Genomic DNA, 23,328 nt, shown 5'->3' with positions numbered 1-23,328 from the left:
AAAAACAATTTATATTTGCTTCATCTGTGCTGTGTTGCCTCTTTTGGGAATGGTGATATACATTTTATTGTTTCATTTTTCCTTTTCTTCCAACCTAGAAATAGTCTTTAAAATTTTATTTTCTTAAAAGCGAATACACACACACACACACACACACACACACACACACAAATCAAAATTGAGAGAATGTTGTATATACATAAATTAATATAGACAGAGGTGGGTGGGTTAGGAAGATAGAGGAATTATAATATTTAGGAAAAATTTTAATTTTCGAACTAATTTTAAAAGGAAGCAATACAAAATTCACACTATAATTCTCATGAAAGTGAAGAAAGCTGTTATAAAAAGACAGCATAGATGGAGCAAAGAGAAATAACTTAATAAAATGAATGATTTAAGCTGAAATATTTAAGTAACAATATTATTTGTGGATAAATGACTTATTTGTTAAATAAGGCAAGATTGTTAGATTGGTTAAAAAAGAAGTCCTCAATTATATTTTGTTTACAACAACTTTCATAGTTTATTAATTTGAAGTCTGTAACTAAGAGCTCCAGTATCTGTAGTGACTTTAGTTCTGTTTCTATTTGCTGTTATTTCTCTGAATTTTGTTAATTTATTTCATCTACTTGGGTTTCTGATTATTTTAATAGTCTATTGGATATTAAATTTGCAATATTGTTTATAAAAATATTTTGATGCCTGGCATGACATTATTCTTCTCGGGAAACTTTGCATTTATTTCTGCCAATCAGTCATGGGCAGTAACCATTCAGAATCACATCAATTTCAAGTATTGAGCTGATTTAAAGCTGAGCTAAAAGACTGGTGGCACTCTATCAATTCTTGTTTAGATTTATGCCTCATTTGTTGCCCTATGGCAGTTCAATGTAAAGCAAGAAAGCTCATCAAGGACCTTTTAAAGGGTCTTTTGATTCTAGAATACTATACCCATAAGCGTGTTGGCCTATTAAATTATCCCTTAGCCTCTCAGCATTCCAGCTTCTCTGTTTTCTCTTCACAGCTTATGTTTCTGGAACTTTGTTTTTTACTGTATTAGTTCTTACCAATTCTTCACCTTGATTTTTTAAAATTATTTTATATATTCAAATTTTAAAAAATTTTCTAGCATAACAGGTGGGCCCTTCAATTAGTCTGTCACTAATGAAGAATAAAGCCCTTAGTGTCATGAAAATTTATTTTTAATTGCATCATGAAAAAAATAAAGAATCTTTAAATGCCTCTTTTCCTTTACGAAGCTGTTTCAGTATTTACCTATATGAAACCTCTTTTGAGTAGTTGGAGTGGGGAAAAGAATTATCTTCATTTTATATATGAAATAATTAACACATGGGATCTGAGGCATAAAAAATGTTTGTTTATTGTATATCTCACCAATATGAAAAACTGGGGATATAATTTGAGTATTTCACTTCTTTCTAAATTTGGTTCATGCTCACGACACATCAGTGTTGTAAAGTTTGAATGGTACTGTTTGATTGGTTTTTAGATTTCCAGTATTTATTACTGTATAGCCAAGTGAAATGTATAACTAAGGTTGAAAACATGGCAACTTATCATAAAATTGTTTCTGTTCTTATTACCTTGTTAGCATTTGTTTAGATTCTGCATCTCCATATATCTGCCTTGGTGATATTTCATTTTATATTTATGTTTTTAATAACTATACAAATGGAGCATCAGAACATTTAATAGTTTTATAATATAATGATAGTTAACAACTTTAGTCTTTATCTTTATATAAATGCTCTTTCACAATAACAGTTTTGTAAATTATTTTTCAAATGAAAAAACTATGGACAAAGGTATAGTATTAATGTTCCAAGAAGATCCATATATGTATTTAAGGGACAGCTTTTGGTTTTGAATATACTTACAATCTAGTGGAGAATATAGTGTATAATATAACTTAAAGATAGTGAACTGGAGGGACAGTGATGTGGGCAAAAGAGAATTGTGCCGATTTTGAAGTGAATGTGAATCTATATTATCTCAAAATTTAAAAAAAAAAAAACCACTAATTTGAGTGATTTATTGTTACAGTAGCATAATAAATACTTCAGGATCCTGGCTACAACTGAAGTGGAGCCATATTAATACACCTCTTTTTTTCTAAGCATCAAATGATTGACCTTAAGAATAATATGAATTCCCAAGGCATATGTCTCATTTAAGCAAAAAGTGTTTGCCACATTTGGTACATAGTCAATAATTTTTTATTAAAATGGATGTGATTGAATTACAGTGAATCTTATTATTAGACAACGCATAAATACCCTATATCTATTCTAGCATTGTCTATTAAAACTGAAATTCTTTAACATACTTTGTGTTTTCATTTCTGCATACATAGTATTTTATAATATCATATTCTATAGGAAATGGTTGAATTTCTGATTTAATAGAATATGGTGCTTTCCATGTAGAGGATAAAAATATGATAGCATCATATGTCCATTTATCTATGGTAACATACTTCATTTGGAAGTATGTGATGGGGAATGACACTTTAATATGGTTCAGGTTAAGATTTATTTTGACAGAGTAAGGAAAAAGCATTTCACCATTTTATAGCTTAGTTTTGGAATCCCATTTGATGCATGTTACCCACTGTATGTAGGTCTTTCCTCACTCTTTATAAAGTGCATTCTCAGAGCTGTACACCAGGGCCCTGCTCATATTTACAGATAATATTCATCTAGATGAAGTCAAGAAATACATTTTTGAAAATTACCTAGTGACTAAACCTAATCTGACTGACCTCACAACTTCTGAGTATCCAGCAAATTTGCCTTATCCATTAGGTTTGGCAAAATGAGATTGAAACCTGCAATAATGGAATCAAAGGATTATTACACATGATTCTAACTATTAGGAAAAGCTGGATATTAAAAAAAAATGCATGCTCTAGTTCTTCTTGAGAGTAATCCATCTTCTAGGACATTACAAGTTACTGGTAATGTAATTGATGGCATCAGTTCACATAAATTTATCCTGTCTTATTAAATTTGAGAAAATTCTCTAATAAAACAGTTTAGAAAAGACATCTCCTATAGGAGAAATGAGAAGTCATCTTGTCATTTGTTTCTCTTATTCTCTGATCTGTCCTTACTTTTCTTAAAGGGAAACTGACAAGGTTGTCAAAGTGATATTATTATACAAAAATTATAAGGAGTGGTCCCACTGTGAGGTATAATAACCTACTATTTATGTAGTAGGAATGAAACAAGGGGTATTGCTACCATGTGGTCTAATTCCATAAAAGAAGGTAATCGCTAGTTCCCTGCATTGTGTGATTATAGAAATGTCAGTGTGGTTGTAAGATTTTATATAGCCCATGGGTTTTAAACTTCAATTGAATCCAGAAAGAATAGAAAAGATTTAAAGACAAGCCAGGAAATAGTCATTTAGTGTGGTAATCAAGCAGAATTCTTCTAAAACTGAGCACTATGAAAAACATTTATGTCATTCCCAGTTTAGTGACTAACCAATAATTCACAAAAGGAACCTACTAAAATTAGATATTTTCTAAATTTTATGGAGTTTTATTCTGAATAATATGATAGATGGTGGCTTTTACTGTTTATGCTGCATTTTAGATTCCCAAGGCAGTATATTAAAGATTTTATGGAAGGGAGGAAGCAATTAGGGGAATCTGGATTGCTCTGGGAATGACCTAAACATTTTTTACCTGTCCTTTCCTCTTTAATGAGAGTTATGATATCTAACCCTGACTACTCAGGTAAGAACTTTGTCAAGAAGAGTAATAGAAATTACAAAGTATTGGTCATTTTGTATGCTTTTGCAATTAAAGTTTAATATCACTATTGAAATTTTTTAGTCTATTTATACAACATATCGAGAATTTAGAAGATGAGTTTTATTGCCTTATAATTATATTCTTATCATTTTTTCCAGTGTAGAATTCCTTAATCAAGGTTCGTTTTAAGGTGATTTTTAAATGTGTGGATCTCAGGAACCATAAAGTACAATTTTCTGGAGTTCATGGACTTTCAAATTCTCAAAAAGATCTTTGTCCCCCAAAAGCTGACTAACAAGCACTCCTTTGGGCACATAATCTGTATATTACTACATTTTTGAAAGAAAGAGTATGAAAAAGAGCCATATCCTAGGGCCATTTGTTTTTAACTCACACATAAAACACTTTGTACTATTATTAGAACATTTAATGCATTTTATTTAAATGCAGTAAACAGGAAGGAAAGTTTCTAGATAAATAAAATATTTTCATTTCCTCTTATATGTCAGACATTCTTTCATGTCTACCATACAGATCTCATTATTGTAGAATGAGTTATATACTTGAATGTCGCTAAACACAATGAATATTGGGATAAAATCATTTTAATATCAATATTAAGTATAGTACTTTAATGAAAATCATCATATTTGGCAAAAGCTAATGATCAGTGGTCACCAAACTTTGTTGTATATTATAATTATCCTGGGAGATTTTAAAGCACTCCAGAGCTTTAAAATCCCCAAATGAATTAAATAAAAAAACTGTAGGGTACACATGAGCATTGGTATTTTTAAAAATCTCCTCAGGTGACTACATTGAGTAGAGAGAATTAAGAACTACTGCTCAACTATTTAAATGAAGAATACCTAATTATATCATTCAAGCAGTAACTGCATTCAAGTATAATTTTACTTACCTTACTCAGACAAACTCACAATTCATTCATTCATTATTCATTAAATATGTTTTATAGAATTCCTGCTGACAGGTGAATACTTTGTAAGATGTTGACAATTAGTGATACATGTCTGGGTTTTATTCTCAAAGACCTTACAGATAAAAAAAGTCAAATGGTTATTCTTTTTGGTCTTGAATTGCCATTCATATAAAGTTGCCCAAGTTGTTATGAGAGAAAAGCAACTTATTTTTAATTTTTTGTGGTTGGAATATATTCAGATTTTTCAAAAAGTCTTTAGACTTTTTTCATCATTTTCATTTTACACAACTGTCAAATATTTAATATATTTTTATAATACTTCCCACACAGGCAACTGAACTCAAATGGAGTAAAGCACTTTACCTTGTTGTTTTCTCTCTAAATCATAACCCTAAAATTTTATTTGAGTCCTCAGTAGCTCCAGCAATTCTAGTGTATTTCCCTGATAAACAAGCTTTTTAAATTATCTTACAGATTAGAACTACTAAATGAGTTTTGCTGTGTTGCAAGGTCCAAGATCAATATATAAAATTTAATTGTATTTCTGTACACTGGCAGTGAACAATATAAAATGCAATTAATAAAATAATTCCATTTAAAACAATATCAAATGAATAAAGCACTCCAGTCTAAGTTTAACAAGGAAGTACAAACTTACATTCTGAAAACTACAAAAAATTATTGAAATTAAGGAATTTATCCAAATAAATGAAAAAATATTCCATGTTTATAGATTTGAAGACTTAATATTGTTACAGTGGCAATATTCACTAAATCGATATATATATATATATATATATATATATATATATATATATATTCAACAATGTTCTAATCTATTCCCAGATGGTTTCTTTGCAAAAATTGACAAAGTGATCTTAAAATTAATATGAAAATATAAGTGATCCAGATTGGCCAATTTTGAAAAAGAACAAAGTTGGAGTACACACATTTCCCAATTTCAAAACATACTGTAAAGCTACAGTACTTAAGACAATGTAGTCCTGGCATATCCTTATTCATATCAATCAATTGAATAAAATTGAGAGTCCAGACACAAATCCTTAGCATTTATGATCAATTGATTTGGACCATTATTGGACCAATAGTGCCAAGAAAATTTAATAGGGAAAGTCTTGTCTTTTCAACAATGCTGTTGGGACAACTGGATATGCACATGTAAAAGAATGAAGTTGAACCTCTTCTTTATAATATCATATATAAAAATTTACCTGAATGAATCTTAGACCAAAATGCTAGAGATCCAATTATACAACTCTTAAAAGAAACTACAGGAATAAATCTCTGTGACCTTGATATATGCAAAGCTTCCTTAAATATGACACCCAAATTACAATGAAAAAACAAAAAAATGATAAAATTTAGATTTTCTCCAAATTAAAAACCTATTTGTTTTACAGAACACCATCAAGAAAGTGAAGAGAACCAACGAATGGAAGAAAATATTTACATACTCTATATCTGATAAGGGACTTCTACCACTAAACAACAAAAAGATAAACAACCTAATTAAAAAAAATGGTGATATAGCACATCTTATATTTTCCTGGTTAGAGCTGGAACCCATATTACTAAGTGAAGTATCCCAAGAATGGAAAAACAAGCACCAGATATATTCTCCAGCAAACTGGTATTGACTGAGTAGCACCTAAGTGGACACATAGGTACTACAGTAATAGGGTATTGGGGGGGGAGGGGGGGCGGGTGTATACATACATAACGAGTGATATGCGCACCATCTGAGGGATGGTCATGCTGGAGACTCAGACTTGTGGGAGGAGGGGGGATGGGCATTTATTGAAACCTTAAAATCTGTACCCCCATAATATGCCGAAAAAAAAAAAAAAGATACATCAGCAAATATAATCAAAGAGGAAGTAAAAGCAACAATAACATATCTCTTATTTGTTGGCAAATTGAATATCCTATAATGTTTTTTAAATCTACTCTTGTTGGCTCCCAATCCATTTTCTATGCAGTGTACACAGGGATATCTATAAAATACAATTTTATTATACTTAAATATAATAAATTAAAAAATATAAAAAAAAATAGGCGAAGGACTTGAACAGTCATTTCTCTATAGAGGACATACAATTGGTCAACAGGCATATTATGTTGGTCAACAACATAAAAGATGCTTAACATCGTTAGTCATTATGGAAATGCAACTTGAAACCACAGGAGATAAGTACAAACACACGCATACTACAGTAAATAAAAATTTTTGGTGAGGATGTAGAGAAACTGCAACATTGTGATACTCATGCAATCCCAGTGGGAATGTAAAGTGTGCAGCCATTGTGTAAAATAGTATGGCAGTTCCTCAATAGGTTAAGCACAGTTTAATACACTAATTCCTCTCCTAAGTACATTTCCAAGAGTAAGAAAAACATGCCTATGCAAAAACTTCGACATGAATGTTCAGAGAAGTATTGTTTACAATAGCCAAAAAATGAAACAAACCACATGCCCATTCATTGGGAATGGACAAATAAAATGTGGTATGCTCACACAATGGAATATAATTCAGCAATTTAAAATATGAAGTACTGATACATACCACAACATGAGTGAAACTTGAAAACATATGCTAAGTTAGAGAAGCCAGTGGTAAAAGACCACATATATGGCATAATTCCATTTATCTGAAACATCCCAAATAGGTAAATTCATAGATTAATATTTGCCTAAAGCTAGAGGTAGAAGGGGTTGAGTTGGGCATGGGTTGGTTTCTTTGTGAGCTGATGAAAATGTTCTACAGTATATTGTGATGATAGTGGTACAATTCTGTTAATACACTAAAAACTATCGAATTGAACACTTAAAATGGTAGAATTTTATGGTATGTGGATGATATTTTAATAATGACATAAAATTCCCTTACAGGATTGTTGTTCATCATTTCTTCTCACAGCAGCACCTCACCAGTTATCACTTTTACCCTCACTCTGGTCTTTTCTTTCACTGAGGGGGAGAAAAAAAAACTCTCAAGGGGAAAAGGCTTTTCTATCCTGAAGCCCATCTTTTTTATCCTCCTCATTATTCTTTCTTGGTTCTATGTTTACCCTGACCTCTATATATTGGAGGGTCCCAGATTCTGCCTGTGGAACTCTACCTATGACAAACCTTTAGGTAAACACAACCAGTCTCATGGCGTTTAATATATCTGCAGGCTAATGAATTCTATGCACATCTCTAGCTTAGTGCTCATCTTAAACTCCACAGCTGTATGTCCACTTGCCAACTCAAGAGCTAACTTCATGTCCAGAGCTTGATTCCTTATTTTACCTGCCTCCAAAACATTTTTCTTCCTACATGCTTTTCCCCATCTCAGAAAATGGCAATCTTATTATTCAATTTGTTTAGTCCAAACACTATGGAATCCTTTTTGATTTATTTATTTTATTAAATCTTATTGATCACTTATTATTTCCTCTATGCTATCTTCCAAGCCTAACCAGTCACCATCTCTCACTTGGATTACAGCAGTAGCTGTGAGTCACAGTGACACACACTGGTGCTCTAGGTGTCAAGTGGGGGAAGGGAGCTTGGGATAAATCCCCCTGTTTCAGTACAGCACTTTCATTCTTAATGTGCCATATATTCCCTATTTCATAATCCCTCTCATTCAACCCTGTAGGAAAGGAAACTTTCATTCTTCTGTGATGGAATAGAAGTCTTCTATCTGGGCAGGGTTGGGGAAGGAATTTGAGGATCTACTCTTTAATATATCATTTCAACCAATATTTCTGTTGTGAGTCCAGCCTGTTCCAGCCTTTTCAGAAATGGTACTATTTGAGAGTTTTCCCGTGGACGATTGACTTTTCAGTCTTCACAGTTCTGCTTATGCAACTTTATACTATATCTAAAATTTGCATCTGTTATTTCCTCTTTTTGTACTTTGGCTTTTTTCACTTTTAAAAATAATCCCTTACCTGTCTTTGGAGCGAGGTCTCTCAACAACCAGCAATAAACACATTCTTAATTTGTTTATATTTTCTTTCTTAAGTTGTTAAATTTTCATTCTTAAGTTGTTTATATCCGAATTATGTTTTTAGCCTGTTCCAATTAAGCTTTCATCTTTACCACTCCACTTAAATTGTTCTTTCATGGCTAAAATGAATGTTTCAGTTTTGCCAATCCAGTGGTCAATTTCCCAGAAACTTTCAACGAAACTATTTATCCATCTAATATTAAAACTTTTAACAATGTTCAGGTCACCACTTATTTCTTTCACTTCTGGTTTTCATTCCCTTCACTAGACACTCCGTGCACATCAGTCTTCTTTGCTAGCTCCTACTCTTCTTTCAGGCCTTGATATACTGGTAAACCCAGGGTTTCTGGTCTTAGACTTCTCCTTTTTTCTATCTATGCTTTTTAGATGAGTTCATTAATTCTATGGATTTAAAAATTAATTAGATGCATAACTCACAGATTTATATATAGCCCTGAAGTTTTCCCTGAGATTCATACATGATCATATACTTATCTACTGACAGCTCTGCTTGGTTTCCTGAAAGGCATCCTCATTTCAACATATTATAATAAAAACATGAGTCTTGCTTTAACTCCCCAAACATTTCATAGGTTCTCTCTTCCCAGCACAGTTAATGTTGTCATATCCTATTAATCCTCTGCTTAATTCTCTCCTATTGCTTCTCACCATGCTGGTAATAAAATAAACTCTTACCATGGCCAGCATGGTCTTTACTCATTCAGCCACTGCCTGTCTTGTTTTGTCTCATGCCATGTAGTTCCCTGCACCTCACCTTCATTATATCTTCAGAGACACTAAGTTCAGCTTCAACAGGGCCCTAAGGCCTGGTGGCCTTTCTAGTTTTTACTACTTGTGCATGGAATACTCAAATAGTCTTCTCATTGCCAACTCTTGATTTTAACTCATTTTCAGCACAACAGTCACCTACTTGGTATTTCTTCTTATTCCCAGTCAATCCCACCCCCTTTTTTATTTCAAGATATTGTGAGGGTACAAACATTTTGATTACATTTTATATCATTGCCTCTCCCTAGTGGGGGTTAGAGGTATGTCTTGCCCCCCCAACAATGCTCACCATGTCGTTTAGTTTTGAGTTTATTTCCCCAACCCCCCATCCCTGGAGAATATTACTACCATGTGAGCACCATTGTGTTAATCAGTCAGAACCAATTTGATGGCGAGTATAAGTGGCGCCCATTCTTCCCATCTTGTGTTGGGTAATGGGCTCAAGCTCAATCCAGGAAATCCCTTTTTAAATACTTTTCTATTTTCTTCATGTCATACCCCATTCTCTTCCCATCTCATACCTGTTATCCATCCCAAGATAATTTCTCTCATTATCTTATTTGTTTCCTTTAAAAAAATTCTGTCTTTTATCCCTACAACATGTGGTTGAATGAAAAAATAATAATGAATGTATCGTGCCATTGAGGAGAAACACAGTAACTAAGGGGCATGGGGATCACATTGAGTCACCCAGATAGCCTGGCATTCACGTTCAGCTACTCATTTAGCCTATGTTTCATTCTCCTTATATTAATAATTTAACTCAGAGCCTATCAAAAAGGAAACATTAGTAAATGTTAGTTAATAAAGAATGATCAAGGAATTACTAGTCAATTGGAAAGTGTGGTGTCATAGAAGTCAGGAACAGAGTTTTTCAGAAAAAAGACATGTTCAAAAAGTGTCAAGTAGTGCTAAGATATCAAGTTAGATACAGAATGAGAAGGGTCTCTTAGAAAACATCAGGTACAAAAAGGGAACAGATGACTTTGTTCATTTTCTTGAAGTTTTTATTTTTAAAAGACTATAGAAAAATGGTGGTATATTGGGTGAGAGGGACTTGTAGTCTGGCTGATTTATTTGATACTGGAAGAGCAATCATCATTTTGGGATGAAGAAACAGCTGCCCAGTTTCTTCAATAGAATCAACTTTGATCTCTGAGTTTAGAGATAAACATTCAAGAACTATACAATGTGTTCTTACTAAACTTTCAGGTAGCCTCCATATCCAAGACTGGCTTTTTCCTGGTGCAGATTCCTTTTTATTAATCTGATTTTGCCTGCCTTCTATTTATAGGCTAAATATCCCATAATTTGGTATTAAATTTCACTTTGTGTTTAGTTTTTAATATTATGTATTTTTATCATTTTTTTCCATGTATGTATACACACTTCAGTAGAAAGGCTACATAGGTGATTATATTCAGAAACTATATTAATGCAGAAATCTATAAAGACTCTTTGTCTTAACATATCTTCTGTTCTCCATATCTGAAGTTCTTCCTATTTAAAGTCAGATCATAACAAAATTACATATGTGCTTTATTGTCTTTTCTTCTTTCAGAAATAATATTTTATTTTCAATATTTGTGGAGGATTGTTAATGTTTATTTGGTTAAGTTTCCTGTGGCTTCTGCAAAGTATTTAATAAATTCATTGGTAAATATGATGTAATCTATTGTACAGTAAAGGTTAAGAAATGGATGACAACACCTAAAGTATAGGGGGAAAGGATATTTAATAGGGCTTCAGGAGTGATCCTTTTCAACTTTGATCTTAGAAGTTATTCATCCAGTTACTATTTACTGTTTTACAGAAGAATCTATGTAGACATTATGTAAATCATAGAACTTCATGCAGCTATTTATCTTAGTCATATTGAATGAATTATCCCACTTCCTCTCAGGATAGAGAAATGCATATCAGAATCTTATATAATTAGCAATATATATGCTTCTAAGATAACTTTTAGAAAAATGTATGTAATTCCCATTCATCATTCTGGGTTTAATCACTCCTAATTAATACATGTTGGTCCCTACTTTAGTATCCTTTCTAGATACTTTAGTATGCATATTATTAGAATAGGTGAGGCTAAATGGTAAATATTATAATCTGATATGTAGCAGTGACAAAACAAGAAAATAGTCCACCTTATAGAATGAAGTCTTTACAAGCTTTCTTATTACTAAAGCTTTAGCCAATATTTGTCTAATGTCTGCTACACACAAATTTCTTTTTAAAAATGATTGCACATAATTTACTTGTGTTTTCAGAAAAGTAGCTCTTTCTGTTATAAGAAAAATTTAAAAATATAACATATGTCTCTTTGTTTTCATTACAAGGAAACTTGAATAAGCCCAGAACTTAATTGTACTTACCAAATACCAGATGCCTTGTAACAACAATTTCTCCATTATTTAGTTGCTTTTATTGATTGCAATTTCAATGGTTCTGATACATATTTATTTAATCTGTATGCTGCTTGATACACTAGAATAATTGACTAGGAATAAATTTTAAATATATATGAAAACATATTTTTCATAGAATAATAATAAACTTTACTTTTAAGGGAGAACAATAAAATTAGTGATGTTTAAAAAATATTTTGAATATCATTGTCAGTGAATGGGAAATTAAGACTTAAAAATACCATATTAGACAATTTTTTTTTCGGAGATTGACCCAGATTTTTCTTTTTTGATGTAATTCTAAGGATGAGGAAATAAGCTTCAAGTCTACTAAATCATAGTATTAAGGGAAGGAATAAAACCATAACACCAATTACAGAAATTATCACAAAAAATGGTACTGCCTAAAGAGTAAAATGAAGAAAATTGATTTGAAGATTTAGAAAATAAATTATTATAAATAATTTTGGTTATTGAAGGAAGCTCATTAAATGTAGCTCCATGATACAAGTACCTGCCATAGGACTACAGAATAAATAGTGGGAGGAAACACAGTCTGTCCTCTGTATCTGCGGGTTCCACATCCACTGATTCAACTATTCATGGACCAAAAATATTTTTAAAACAGAAAACGATACATGATAACAATACAATGATAAAATAATACAAATTATAAAATATAGTATAACAACTATTTCCATAGTATTTATATTGTATTAGGTATTATAAATTGTCTAGATTTAAAGTACACAGGAGGATCTGGGTAAGTTATATATGCAAGTACTATGCCATTTTATATAAGGGACTTGAGCATCTATGTATTTTGGCATCTGTGGGGGTCCTGGAATTAATCCCCCCTGGATACTGAGGGACTACTGTATTTCAAATTTGCTCGCTCTATATCTTGTATCAAAAATTAGCATAGATATGAAGAAATAAGAAAAGTATCAGAAAATAAATATCTGAAATCGTCAAGATATTAGGAAGTAGCCCAATTCTTTTGCCAGGGGGGTAAAACATATTGAAGAGGCTTTTTAAGGTAGATGAATAATTCCTTAACTTCAATCAGACACTTCTGTTTCTTTGAAAATGTTTAAACATTCACCTGAGATTTGTATTTATTATTTAAATCTTCAACCTTCTACCCCTCTTCCTATGTCCAGTGACAAGTCCTTTTAGTAAAGGCCAGGTAAATGGCCAATTACCTTTGGGAATGATGATGACTGACATGAAAATAATTAATAGTCAGATTTCTAAAGTGATGGTATTCAATGTTAAGCATAATTATAATAATTTAATAAAAAGGTACCAGTTCTATTTGATATAAAATTAGAACAATAATTTATTTTGATGATTAACAAGGCAAGAGAAGCAATATTTTAATTTAGACCCCATGCCATTTATTTAATTTATGCCAATTATAAAATTATTACAGAAACAACTCTAGTGATTTTTTTTACAAAAGAAATATTAATGTCCATGAAAAAACAGAAACTCAAATGATCATGGAGTCTATGCACAATGTGCTATTTAGGAGACAGATAAGGAAATGCATAATTGCTTTAGTTTGTTCTCAGTTGAATTGCAGAGAGAGTGAGAAGTCCTGAACAGATTCTCCTGGAGGTAAGGTCAAACTCAGAGACCTACCTCTGGGGCCCATTAGTGTCAGTGAAGCATTGGGACTCTCCATAACTATGAGTCAGTTCTGTCTGTGTTCCTGGCTCAAATGGATGCCATATATCCTAATTGGTTACCTGCCACTGTTGGTATACCTTCCTCTGTGTGAGTAGAATGTGTGTATGTTAATTTTCCATCTGACAGTCTTTTTAAAATCAGACTGGAGGCCTACTGAGAAAAATTTTGCTAGTGAATTACATCGATCTTTCACAGGACACAGTATTCCTGCCACATTGCTGTAATACTGAACAAGCATAGATTCCTTCAGAAAACTTGAACAACATAAAACATATCCCTACAAAAACATGCTGCTGTTAAAACGCATGTGGCAACCAGTTCTCTGGAGACTCAGCAGCATTGCCTTCTTTCATAATAGATTTAAAGTCACAAACAGAAAACACTGTGAATTCTGTTCTCCATGTGAATGAAGAACACATTGTACTTGTAAATGGAATATCTAGGGGACATTCCTAGGAACAGTTTGCACAGTTTTATTTTAACAAACACATAGTACTTAGTTGGTGACAGGCATTTTGATTGTAGTCACGGCTGTTATGGTGGTCATGAGAATCACTGGATATTCTGCTGCTACAGGGAGAGTAATTGAACAAGGGTTCCAGGTGCTGCACTTTGAAATCCATCACATTTGTATCAAGACTGTACCTCACATAGGCTGCTTTAGGACAATGACTTAGTTGACAGGATACTAATGCACCCCTGAGAGACACATGATTCCTTTGATGGTTCCCTTTGGCTCAGAACTTCCCAATAGCTTTGCCAAACATTTCTTAGACTGTATTTTGAATGCCAGTACAAGATGCTTCCGATTGAACCTTTTGTAAGTTCATTTTTCTCTAACTGTTCCATAATAAAAGTTGTTTTGAATATATGGAATATTTTATTCCATGATTTTGGCATGTCCCTGACATGGTAAGTAAAGTTAAAATATAATAAAGACAAAAAATAAAAAAAAATTCTCCATTGTGTTTAATTTCACTTATGAATATAAGTGCAGAATCCTAATTAATATACCTGAAAATAATTCAGCACCATATTAAAGAAATATCAGAAATGTTTACCAATAGAATTTTTAAAATATGATGTCAAAACATATCTGTTAATATTCAAAATCCATTCTTCAAAATAAACATCAAATTGGAAATGTGAGGTTACTTTTTTAATATGACTAAAGAAAATTATTTCATATTATATTATAACAGCATTTTTCTTCTAACTTTGCAAATGAGACTGGTCACTTTTCAAAGATATTTTAGAAATAACTGTAGAAATTGCCAAACTTATAAATATAAAATTTGTAAAATTAATGCAAAAGCTGAAGTAAAAGCAAATTTTTAGTTTTTAGTGCAAATGTAAAAATCTAGTTTCGTTTTCTAATTAAAGAAATAACCTCTGGATAATCTTTAGGGCAAAAAAGTTAATTGAACAATTGGAGAGGCAAGTTGCTAAATTGATCCATTATTCTACAGTTCATATTGGAGTTTGTAATGTAAAATGTACAAATAACATTATTTTTATCATTTTATGCTAACTTTTAAAAAATTTTTAAAGTTCTAGAATATTTTAATGGAATGATAATGTTCTTAATAAAAAATCAGTCTTGAGATATATATTATTCTACTTTTTATAGACAATTTTGGCTCAGTTAAGGTGTTGTACATGAGTCAATTAATTTCACCTTATCACTGTGTTCCAAGACACGTGCAGCCTTTTGCAAACACATTCTGTTCAATTCAATTGTGTCTTCCATACTAGATTACAGATGATTTGAACAAAATAATCAGGACTTCTTCACTTTTGCATTTGAACAGAAAGGAAACAAGAAATGAAACTGTGGTTTAAGGAAAATCTGTATACTATATATTTTATTGAAATATAGATATAATTGATTATAATGCATACCACTAAGACAGCAAAAAAAATGCTAATTCCACGTGTAAAATTTATCTTTATTTCAGAGATAGTGTGTTTTCAAATTTTTGCATATTAGAATTGGTGAAATATGATCAACCCCTGGATATTCCAGGAAGGTTTAAAATTAAATGCCTATGGTCTTGAGCCTTTATCTTCATTCTTAAGCTCTTGAGTTCAGCAGAACCATAGTTAAAACCTTTCAGTGGGACTTAAGTAACATTAGTCATGGATTTTAGTCCCTAGTGCAATTTAACCCACAGGTAAACCCTCAGTATCTGGTGTTTCTCTACCCCAGTTCCCACCTTCTATCATCTAAGGCAGCAGTGCCCAATCTTTTTGGTATCAGAGACCAGTTTCATGGAAGATAATTTTTCCATGGATTGGGGAAGAGAGAGGGTAAGCGGAACTAAGGCAGTGATGCCCTGCCAGGTCCCTAACAGCCACAGACTGGTACCCAGACATGGCCCAGGGGATGGGACCATAAGTCTAGGGGACCATCGAGAGTTAATCTCCATTAATTCCACCATTCCATATTTGGTTGACCTACACTCACGTTGCATGCTTCTTCAGTCATCTCTTCTCTCTATATTGTCCTTTGTCTTGACTCAATTTCCCACTATTCATCTCTCTCTTGGATTTAACTTGCATGACCCAAACTCTATATTGCTTATAGTAGATATATTATTTCTGTTCACAAGTGTGCAAAAATGTAACTTTATTTTCCTATAACTCAATTTAACTTTTATTTTAAGCCTCATTCCACTCTGTATTAGAAAACTTAATCTTGCCAATTAAAAGTAAAGTCAGTCAAATTTGTTATTTCTATTTAATATGGGCTTATAATTCAATCATGTTAAGATTTAAGTGTACATCTGAGATTTTCATCTTGCCCTTCCATAATGAAGTTAGTTAAATTATAAGTTCTTCCAGGTACACCTGTTGCTGGAGGGTTATGGTGGAGATAGTAATCTCTAGATTCTTCAGTATATAAAGTCTTATACATGGGTACAAGAAGGAGAGTTGAATGGTCTTAAAGTATATTATTTCTTTCTTATTTTGCCTTCTGTTGTCTATGGCTCTCTAATACATAAGCTGTGTCCTGACAAGATCTTCAGTGGGAATGGTCAATATTGTATTGTCAGACAGTCTCCTGGTAGGCCCAACAGTTTTCCCTCAGTTAACTTCTGCACTTCACCATTCAGGGACAAGAATTCTCTGAGACCACTCCACTCTATAAACTCAGACAATGTGAGTGGTCTCTAGGAATCACAACTTCAAATGCCACGTATCTTCACAATGGTATTTATACTCTTTAACACCAGGCTTTCTTTTTCTACCTCAGCTGAACTCAGGTATAAAATTACAGGTTATCTTTACCCATCTTTGGCTTCTTCTTCTTTATAGGACATGTTTCATCCTGTGTATGGCCACTACCTTTACCTCTTCCCCTCTGAATAACATGCTCTCCCAGATTATCTTGGACTTGAGCTCTTGATTCTTCCCTATTTTCTTTCCTCAAGCCTCCTTCCCTATTAATTCCACTGCAACCATATTTTTTTATGGGAGACAGGAGAGAAAAACATCATCCAGCCATACTCCTCAACTTTGCCCAATATCTTTCCACTATCTAAACGCAAAATTTCTTGAAGCTATTTTTCTGCCCTGATTGCCTATTGACTCAAAATTCCACACAGTCTTCTAAAACTCCACCTGTCTAGGCCATAGTGACCTACTTGCTGCTAGATAATCTGGCATTTAAAATAGAAAAATGATGCTCACCTTATTTTCTTTTAGTGTTAGTGCAGGCTTTTAGTATTACCCATATTTCCTGAACAAGAAACTAATATTCTGAAAGCTAATTTTGTCAATACCACAGTACTACAGATATAGGTAGAAGAAGTTGATCTTGAATAGAAGGCTTTTGACTTAGCATCCTATACTATGCCACAGGAAAATAAGGCAATCTATTATATTTTCATATTCATAATTCCATGAATATTTACAATTTATTTTTACATAAGATCATATATACCCATGGCCTACATTGATATCAGAGGCCATGGTGTCTGAGATTATTAATAATTTAAGGTGACCCAGAAATGTCTGTGGAAAAGGGGAAGCTAATGAAAAAAGTTTGCCTTGTGAATATTCAAGTAAAAGTGAGTACACTAAACATGTTAAAGACAGATTATTCCTTCTGAGTACTATAAATTGACTCAAGCAAAAGTATAAGGGAGAACACTGAGAGTAAAAATCTCTCCTGTTGTAAGAAACTAGGTTGATTGGCTTAAAAAAGCCCAATATTGAATGACAGATCTGTGAAATATCTCTGACTTGATATGGAATTTTTTTTTTCATTTTTTTCTCCTTTTCTTTATAACTCTTTTTCCATTGAAGATTTTGGTTTTGGTGATAAGAACATTATGCAGAATAATAGATGCAATCTATACAATTTTTCAGTTAATTGCTGAAGTGTAGGAGTGTGTAAAATAGATTGTAAGTACAAGAAAATAGGTTCTCATGGGAAGGATTCCCAGAAGAGCTGGCACTTAAGCTAAGACTTGATGGCTCATAGATGTTTTTCAGGTAGATAAAGGGAGGAGAAGCATCTACGCAGAGCGACTAGCTTGTGCAAAATGCAAAAATGTAGATATCACGGTGTGTTTAGAAAGCTACCATCAAGCTGTTCCAATGAAGTCAAGACTGTTGAAAGTATAATTACCAGGGAGACCATTCAAAATAGTTTGGAGGAATAAAATCAGCAGGGCGAATTTATTACTCACACAATAGAAAATCACTAGAGTGGCTGGTTTCAAGCACAGATGGATCTGAGGGCTTAAAAGATGCATCAGTTCTCCCTTTTGTTTTTTTCTCCTCTCTCCATTTCTCTCTCCTCTTTCCTTCTTCCTCTGCCTTCCCCTCTTTTCCCTTTTTCTTCTGTGTTAGCCTGATTCTTAGACAAACCAAAATAGCCACCAGCAGAACTACGTTAAAATCATCCCCACGTTACTGGATCACAAAGTGTGTCTGTGTCTTGTGACTCATCTTTTCATGGAACACAAAATTCTTGATAATATGCCCCCCATGGCCATGTAGCACCTCATTTTCTGCTTTCTACCCATCTTTCAGATACATAAACACCAGGTTTAAAAACTCTGCTTTAGATTAACGAGGAGCCTTTGTCAGGAGTGTAATAAATTGATATGTGACAAAAAAAAAACAAAAAACAAAAAAAACCAAAATAACTCTCGGGATGATTATCCTTGTGATTATAAGGATGATACAGGGAGATGTGAAATTGCTATGGAGTTTGTGAGCATGCCGATGGGTTTTGACAAAGACATAGAAGGTTCTCTATATTTTATACTATGTGTGATAATTTATTTAACCAATCATATATTAATGGACATTTTTTATTAGTGTCAAACTCTGAAAATAAGTATGCTTGCACAAAGGAGCTTGAAATTATTTTTTTTCGGTTATATTTTTAGGAGTCAAAGTGCAAAAGAAAAGAATAACACACATTTTAAAATGTATTCATATTGGCCAATAGCCCTCCAGAAAAATTTCCCCAGTTTTTACTAACATCAGCAATGTACTGATTTCAATTTTCCAGCAGCATAGGCTCCCTGAAATTATGTATCTTTATGATTGTCATTGTTACAATAAAATTCTATTGGAATAGAATTTCTTTGTGCATATTTTCACAAAGCAGGATATATCCATAGCTGCCCTCTGTGTCCATTCATGGTTTATTAGCAAAGGGTGGCAGAGAGGGTTGCTTCAGCATGTTTACTATCTTATGATTTAATTTCTAATCCTAAGACGCACCGCGTGTCTACCTGAAGCAGGATGACATGTGTGAGAGACAAATTGACAAATTCTCCATTTCTACAAACACAATAGGTTAGCAGTGCAGATAAGAAAAAAAGGAGCCAAATGAAGATGGCATACATTACTGGCAACATGTCTCAGATGCAATGGCCAGAAAAACAAATGAGAGAACCATTTGGATGTAATTAGAGAGGAGGAGGCAGGGAAAAGAAAGAAAAATTCTGTAAAATAAGGAACAGATGATGCCTCTGTAGTCCAAACTCCCAAAATTTTTCAGCTTGCCTTTCCTGCTTGTTCTGCTGTAACAATATATGTGGACAACTCACTGAAATGGACTCAGCCTTGAGATTATGGATAATTTTGAAATTGAAACCAGCTGCATACAAAAATATTTTAAACTAAATACTTGAATTGATTTTCTTAGCTTTATTCAGCCCCTATTAAGACATTTATACCATTAAAATTGCAGTTTTATTTTCAGTGTCCTTAAACTAAACTCTGAGATACAATAATAGTTCCAATTGCACATTTTTAAAGTAACTCTGTATATGCCACATATTAGGTGTTTAATAAGAATTTAAATAAATTAACTTATACATTAATTTTCACATCCCATGTCCATTCAAAACGATAGAAGCCCTAAATAATAGCCACTACTGTACTGTTTGTTCGTGCAACAAACATTCAGTGCTAGGCCCTGAAGACACAACATTGGCCCTGGAAATTTCTATGCCCTGGAGCTCTTAATTCTCCACTCAAATAGCATGGGACAGACAAAAGAGAAGTGAGAAGGGAGCCAACAATTGAGTGACTGTCTTCCATGTTCGAGGCACAGTGCTAGCCACTTTACAGGCATTTTCCCTAGTCCTCAAATCTGTCCCAGGGTCGTCTTTCATGTATGTTTGGGGAAAATATGGCACTTAGATATTTATGAAGTTTTTCCAAGGTTTTAATATTAATAGTTGGAAAATCCATGATGTGAACACATATTTTCTTTATCTACTTGGACGTTTCTAGTGCTTTTTATTTCATCAAGTTAGGCAACATTTTCCTGTTTTTATTCAATCATGTAAAATAAGAGGATAAGTAGTGAGATTCTCATCAGCATATCTTTCCTTTGTAACAAAATTGCTAGTACTATAATTCCATTTCTGTTTATTTCAGGTTTTCCTCCCTAGAATATACTTTTTTATAGATTTTTTCTATATTTTTCTCCTTCTGTATTTTATATTTTTCCTGAGACAACTCTTGGATGGGCAGTTGAAACAGGATTCACAGCCCCTGGAAATGAAAGCCTCCTGAATAATTACGTGCCTCTCCCCTGTTGTCATATATGATAGTTCTGCCATACATTTTCCCATTCTTTCCCTCTTGAACATGTCTCACTTTCCACCAGAACACTAAGTATATGCAAAGTGCATGGGCAGAGCATATCTGTTCTCACTGCATACCCTCCTCAGAGCAATACTTGACCCAGCTCCAAGCCTCTGTTGCACAGCCTTCTAAGACTAAGCTATAAAGGTTTTCTTCTAATTTAACTAATTTGTGTTTAGGATGACCTTCCATTTATCCATTCATTCTACAAATATTTTTATGGTGTCTCCATTATATACTGGACATTATTCTAGGTTTGGGGATTATAATTGTAAAGAAAAAGAGAGACAAGAAGAAGAAAAAGAGGAAGAGGAGGGGAAGGAGGAAGAAAAATAAAAGCAACATTGCTGTGCTCATTAGCCTTACATTTCAGTAACTGTCATGGACAAAAATTTCTAGAAGGTAGAATTATACATGTTAGTTATCATTCTAGTTACTTTGTCCAGTTTGATGGATGATGAAGATGACAACATTCAGATGATGATGGGAATGAAAAAAATATGATTCATACTCATTTGTGAGTTCAATTTTTATATATTGTGTTAAGTGGTGTCCTATTTTACAGCAGATTAGAAGTAGATGCAGATAAAGGAAGAATCACAAATAGACAATGTGCTAGAACACCAAGTAAAAATGGCAAATTACAGAAAAAATGGGACTCCAAATTAATGATTCTCAAACTGTGTAGCATAGTCACATTACCTGGGGAGTTTTTTTTATGAAATCATGATTTGTATCTTAATTATGAGAACACTAATTAAATAAGAAAGTTTGGGGTGGGGATGAGGGTCAGGTATCAGGTGGTTTTTGGTTTTTTTGATTTTTTGTTTTACATGCAGACAAACTTGAAAGCCAATGCACCAAGAATATTTTTCTCAAACTGTAATGTACATACAAATCATCTGGGGATCTTATTATGTATATTCTGGTTTAATAGATCTAGGATTGGCCCTAGATTATCTGCTGCTGCTGCTCTGCATCCCACACTTTGAGTAGCAGGGCTCTAAACCACAGTTTTCACCCTGTCAGGACAGTAAGATCTCTGTAGCTAGCCACTAGCTCATTTCCGAGCAGTGGTTGCCTCAAGCCCCATTCAAAATTGTGAAAGCATGTCAGTGTTACAGGACCGGGGAAGACTTAACAAACACACAGAGAAAAGACATTCCAATATTATAGGTTTTTCTGACAGTTTTGAAATCACCCCCTACTATGGTTTGAATGTTTGTGTCCCTCCTGAAAAATCATATGTCAAAATCTTAACCCTCAAGTTGATGCTATTAAGATGTGGGGCCTTTTGGGAGGTGATTAGTCATAAGTACAGAGCTCTGATGAATGGGATTGGTACTCTTATAAAAGAGGTGTAAGGGATTTATTTACCCCTTCCATCATGAGAAGATGCAGCAAGAAGGTGTTATCTATGAGAAAGCAAGCCATCGCCAGACACTGAATCTGCTGCCACTTTGATCTTGGACTTTCCAGCCTCCAAAATTGCAAAATTGATGCTTGGAAGCCACCCAGTTCATGTAACTTTGTTTTAGCAGCCCGGACATACTAAGACACTCCCTATCCTAAACCAAGCATGAGAAGGGACTGCTGGCACAAATATCTGGAGATGCTAATCTTCTTCAAGGTCTTCAGGAAGTACCATCACTATACACCTGGCTCATGTTTAATCAACAACCAAACTTTTAAAAAGAGAAAACAAAAAGCCAGGCTTATCATTTCTTTATGGAACCACAGTCTTTTAACTTCTTTATATCCTAAATATATTTTGTAAATGAATAATCTGAGCACAAGTTCCCCTACCTAGTGATTGATTAAACAAATGATGAGAAAGACATGCTCTTTTTTTGTGAAAGTATAGGTGGCATTTAGAAATGAGATATCTAGTTCCCAATTTCTCTCTAAAATGTGTTCTAAATGGTGGCTAAGAAATCCCTCTCCTCAGTCCAAATCGTTCTTTATTATCTCTGTGAACATTTTATTATTGGATTATACTTTTTCTGTTTGGATTTTAAATTTATTTGAGCTAGTGTCTCCACTTATATTCTTAGATTAGAATTTAGGACAAAAACCCTATAGTCATCAAAACTGATTGACATTCAATAAAAGAGAAATGTACATGTTTAAGAAAGAAGCCTGTGTTTCTGCAGAATGAGGAAAAACATGAATGACTATTTTAACCTTTCAGTCAGAAGAGCTCTGATATTAATCCAATACATTTGACTGTACTTGCAAAATGATATTTTACTACTACAAAATGTATTCTATAATATAGTTCTGTATATTATGTATTGGATATGCCAATAGTATATGTTCAATAAAATGTCAGTGCATACTAAATCAATGATTCTAGTGAACTTCATCTTCTACTGTGATTTTATTAGATAGTGTGAAGTAGTCTTTGAATTGGAAGTAGAGTTGATAGAAAAAGAAGTGAGAAATGTGGAGTATTTTGTAAAAAAAAAAACTGCTGAAATTTCTTGTTTTCAGAGAATTAGAGATTGTAAGTTACTTCAAATGATACATCGATTAGGGAGACACACTCATTAGAAAGGCTATTTTAACA

Source organism: Microcebus murinus, chromosome 13 (genome assembly GCF_040939455.1).
Source record: "Microcebus murinus isolate Inina chromosome 13, M.murinus_Inina_mat1.0, whole genome shotgun sequence".
NCBI lineage: Eukaryota > Metazoa > Chordata > Mammalia > Primates > Cheirogaleidae > Microcebus > Microcebus murinus.
This window is presented reverse-complemented; position numbering follows the sequence as displayed.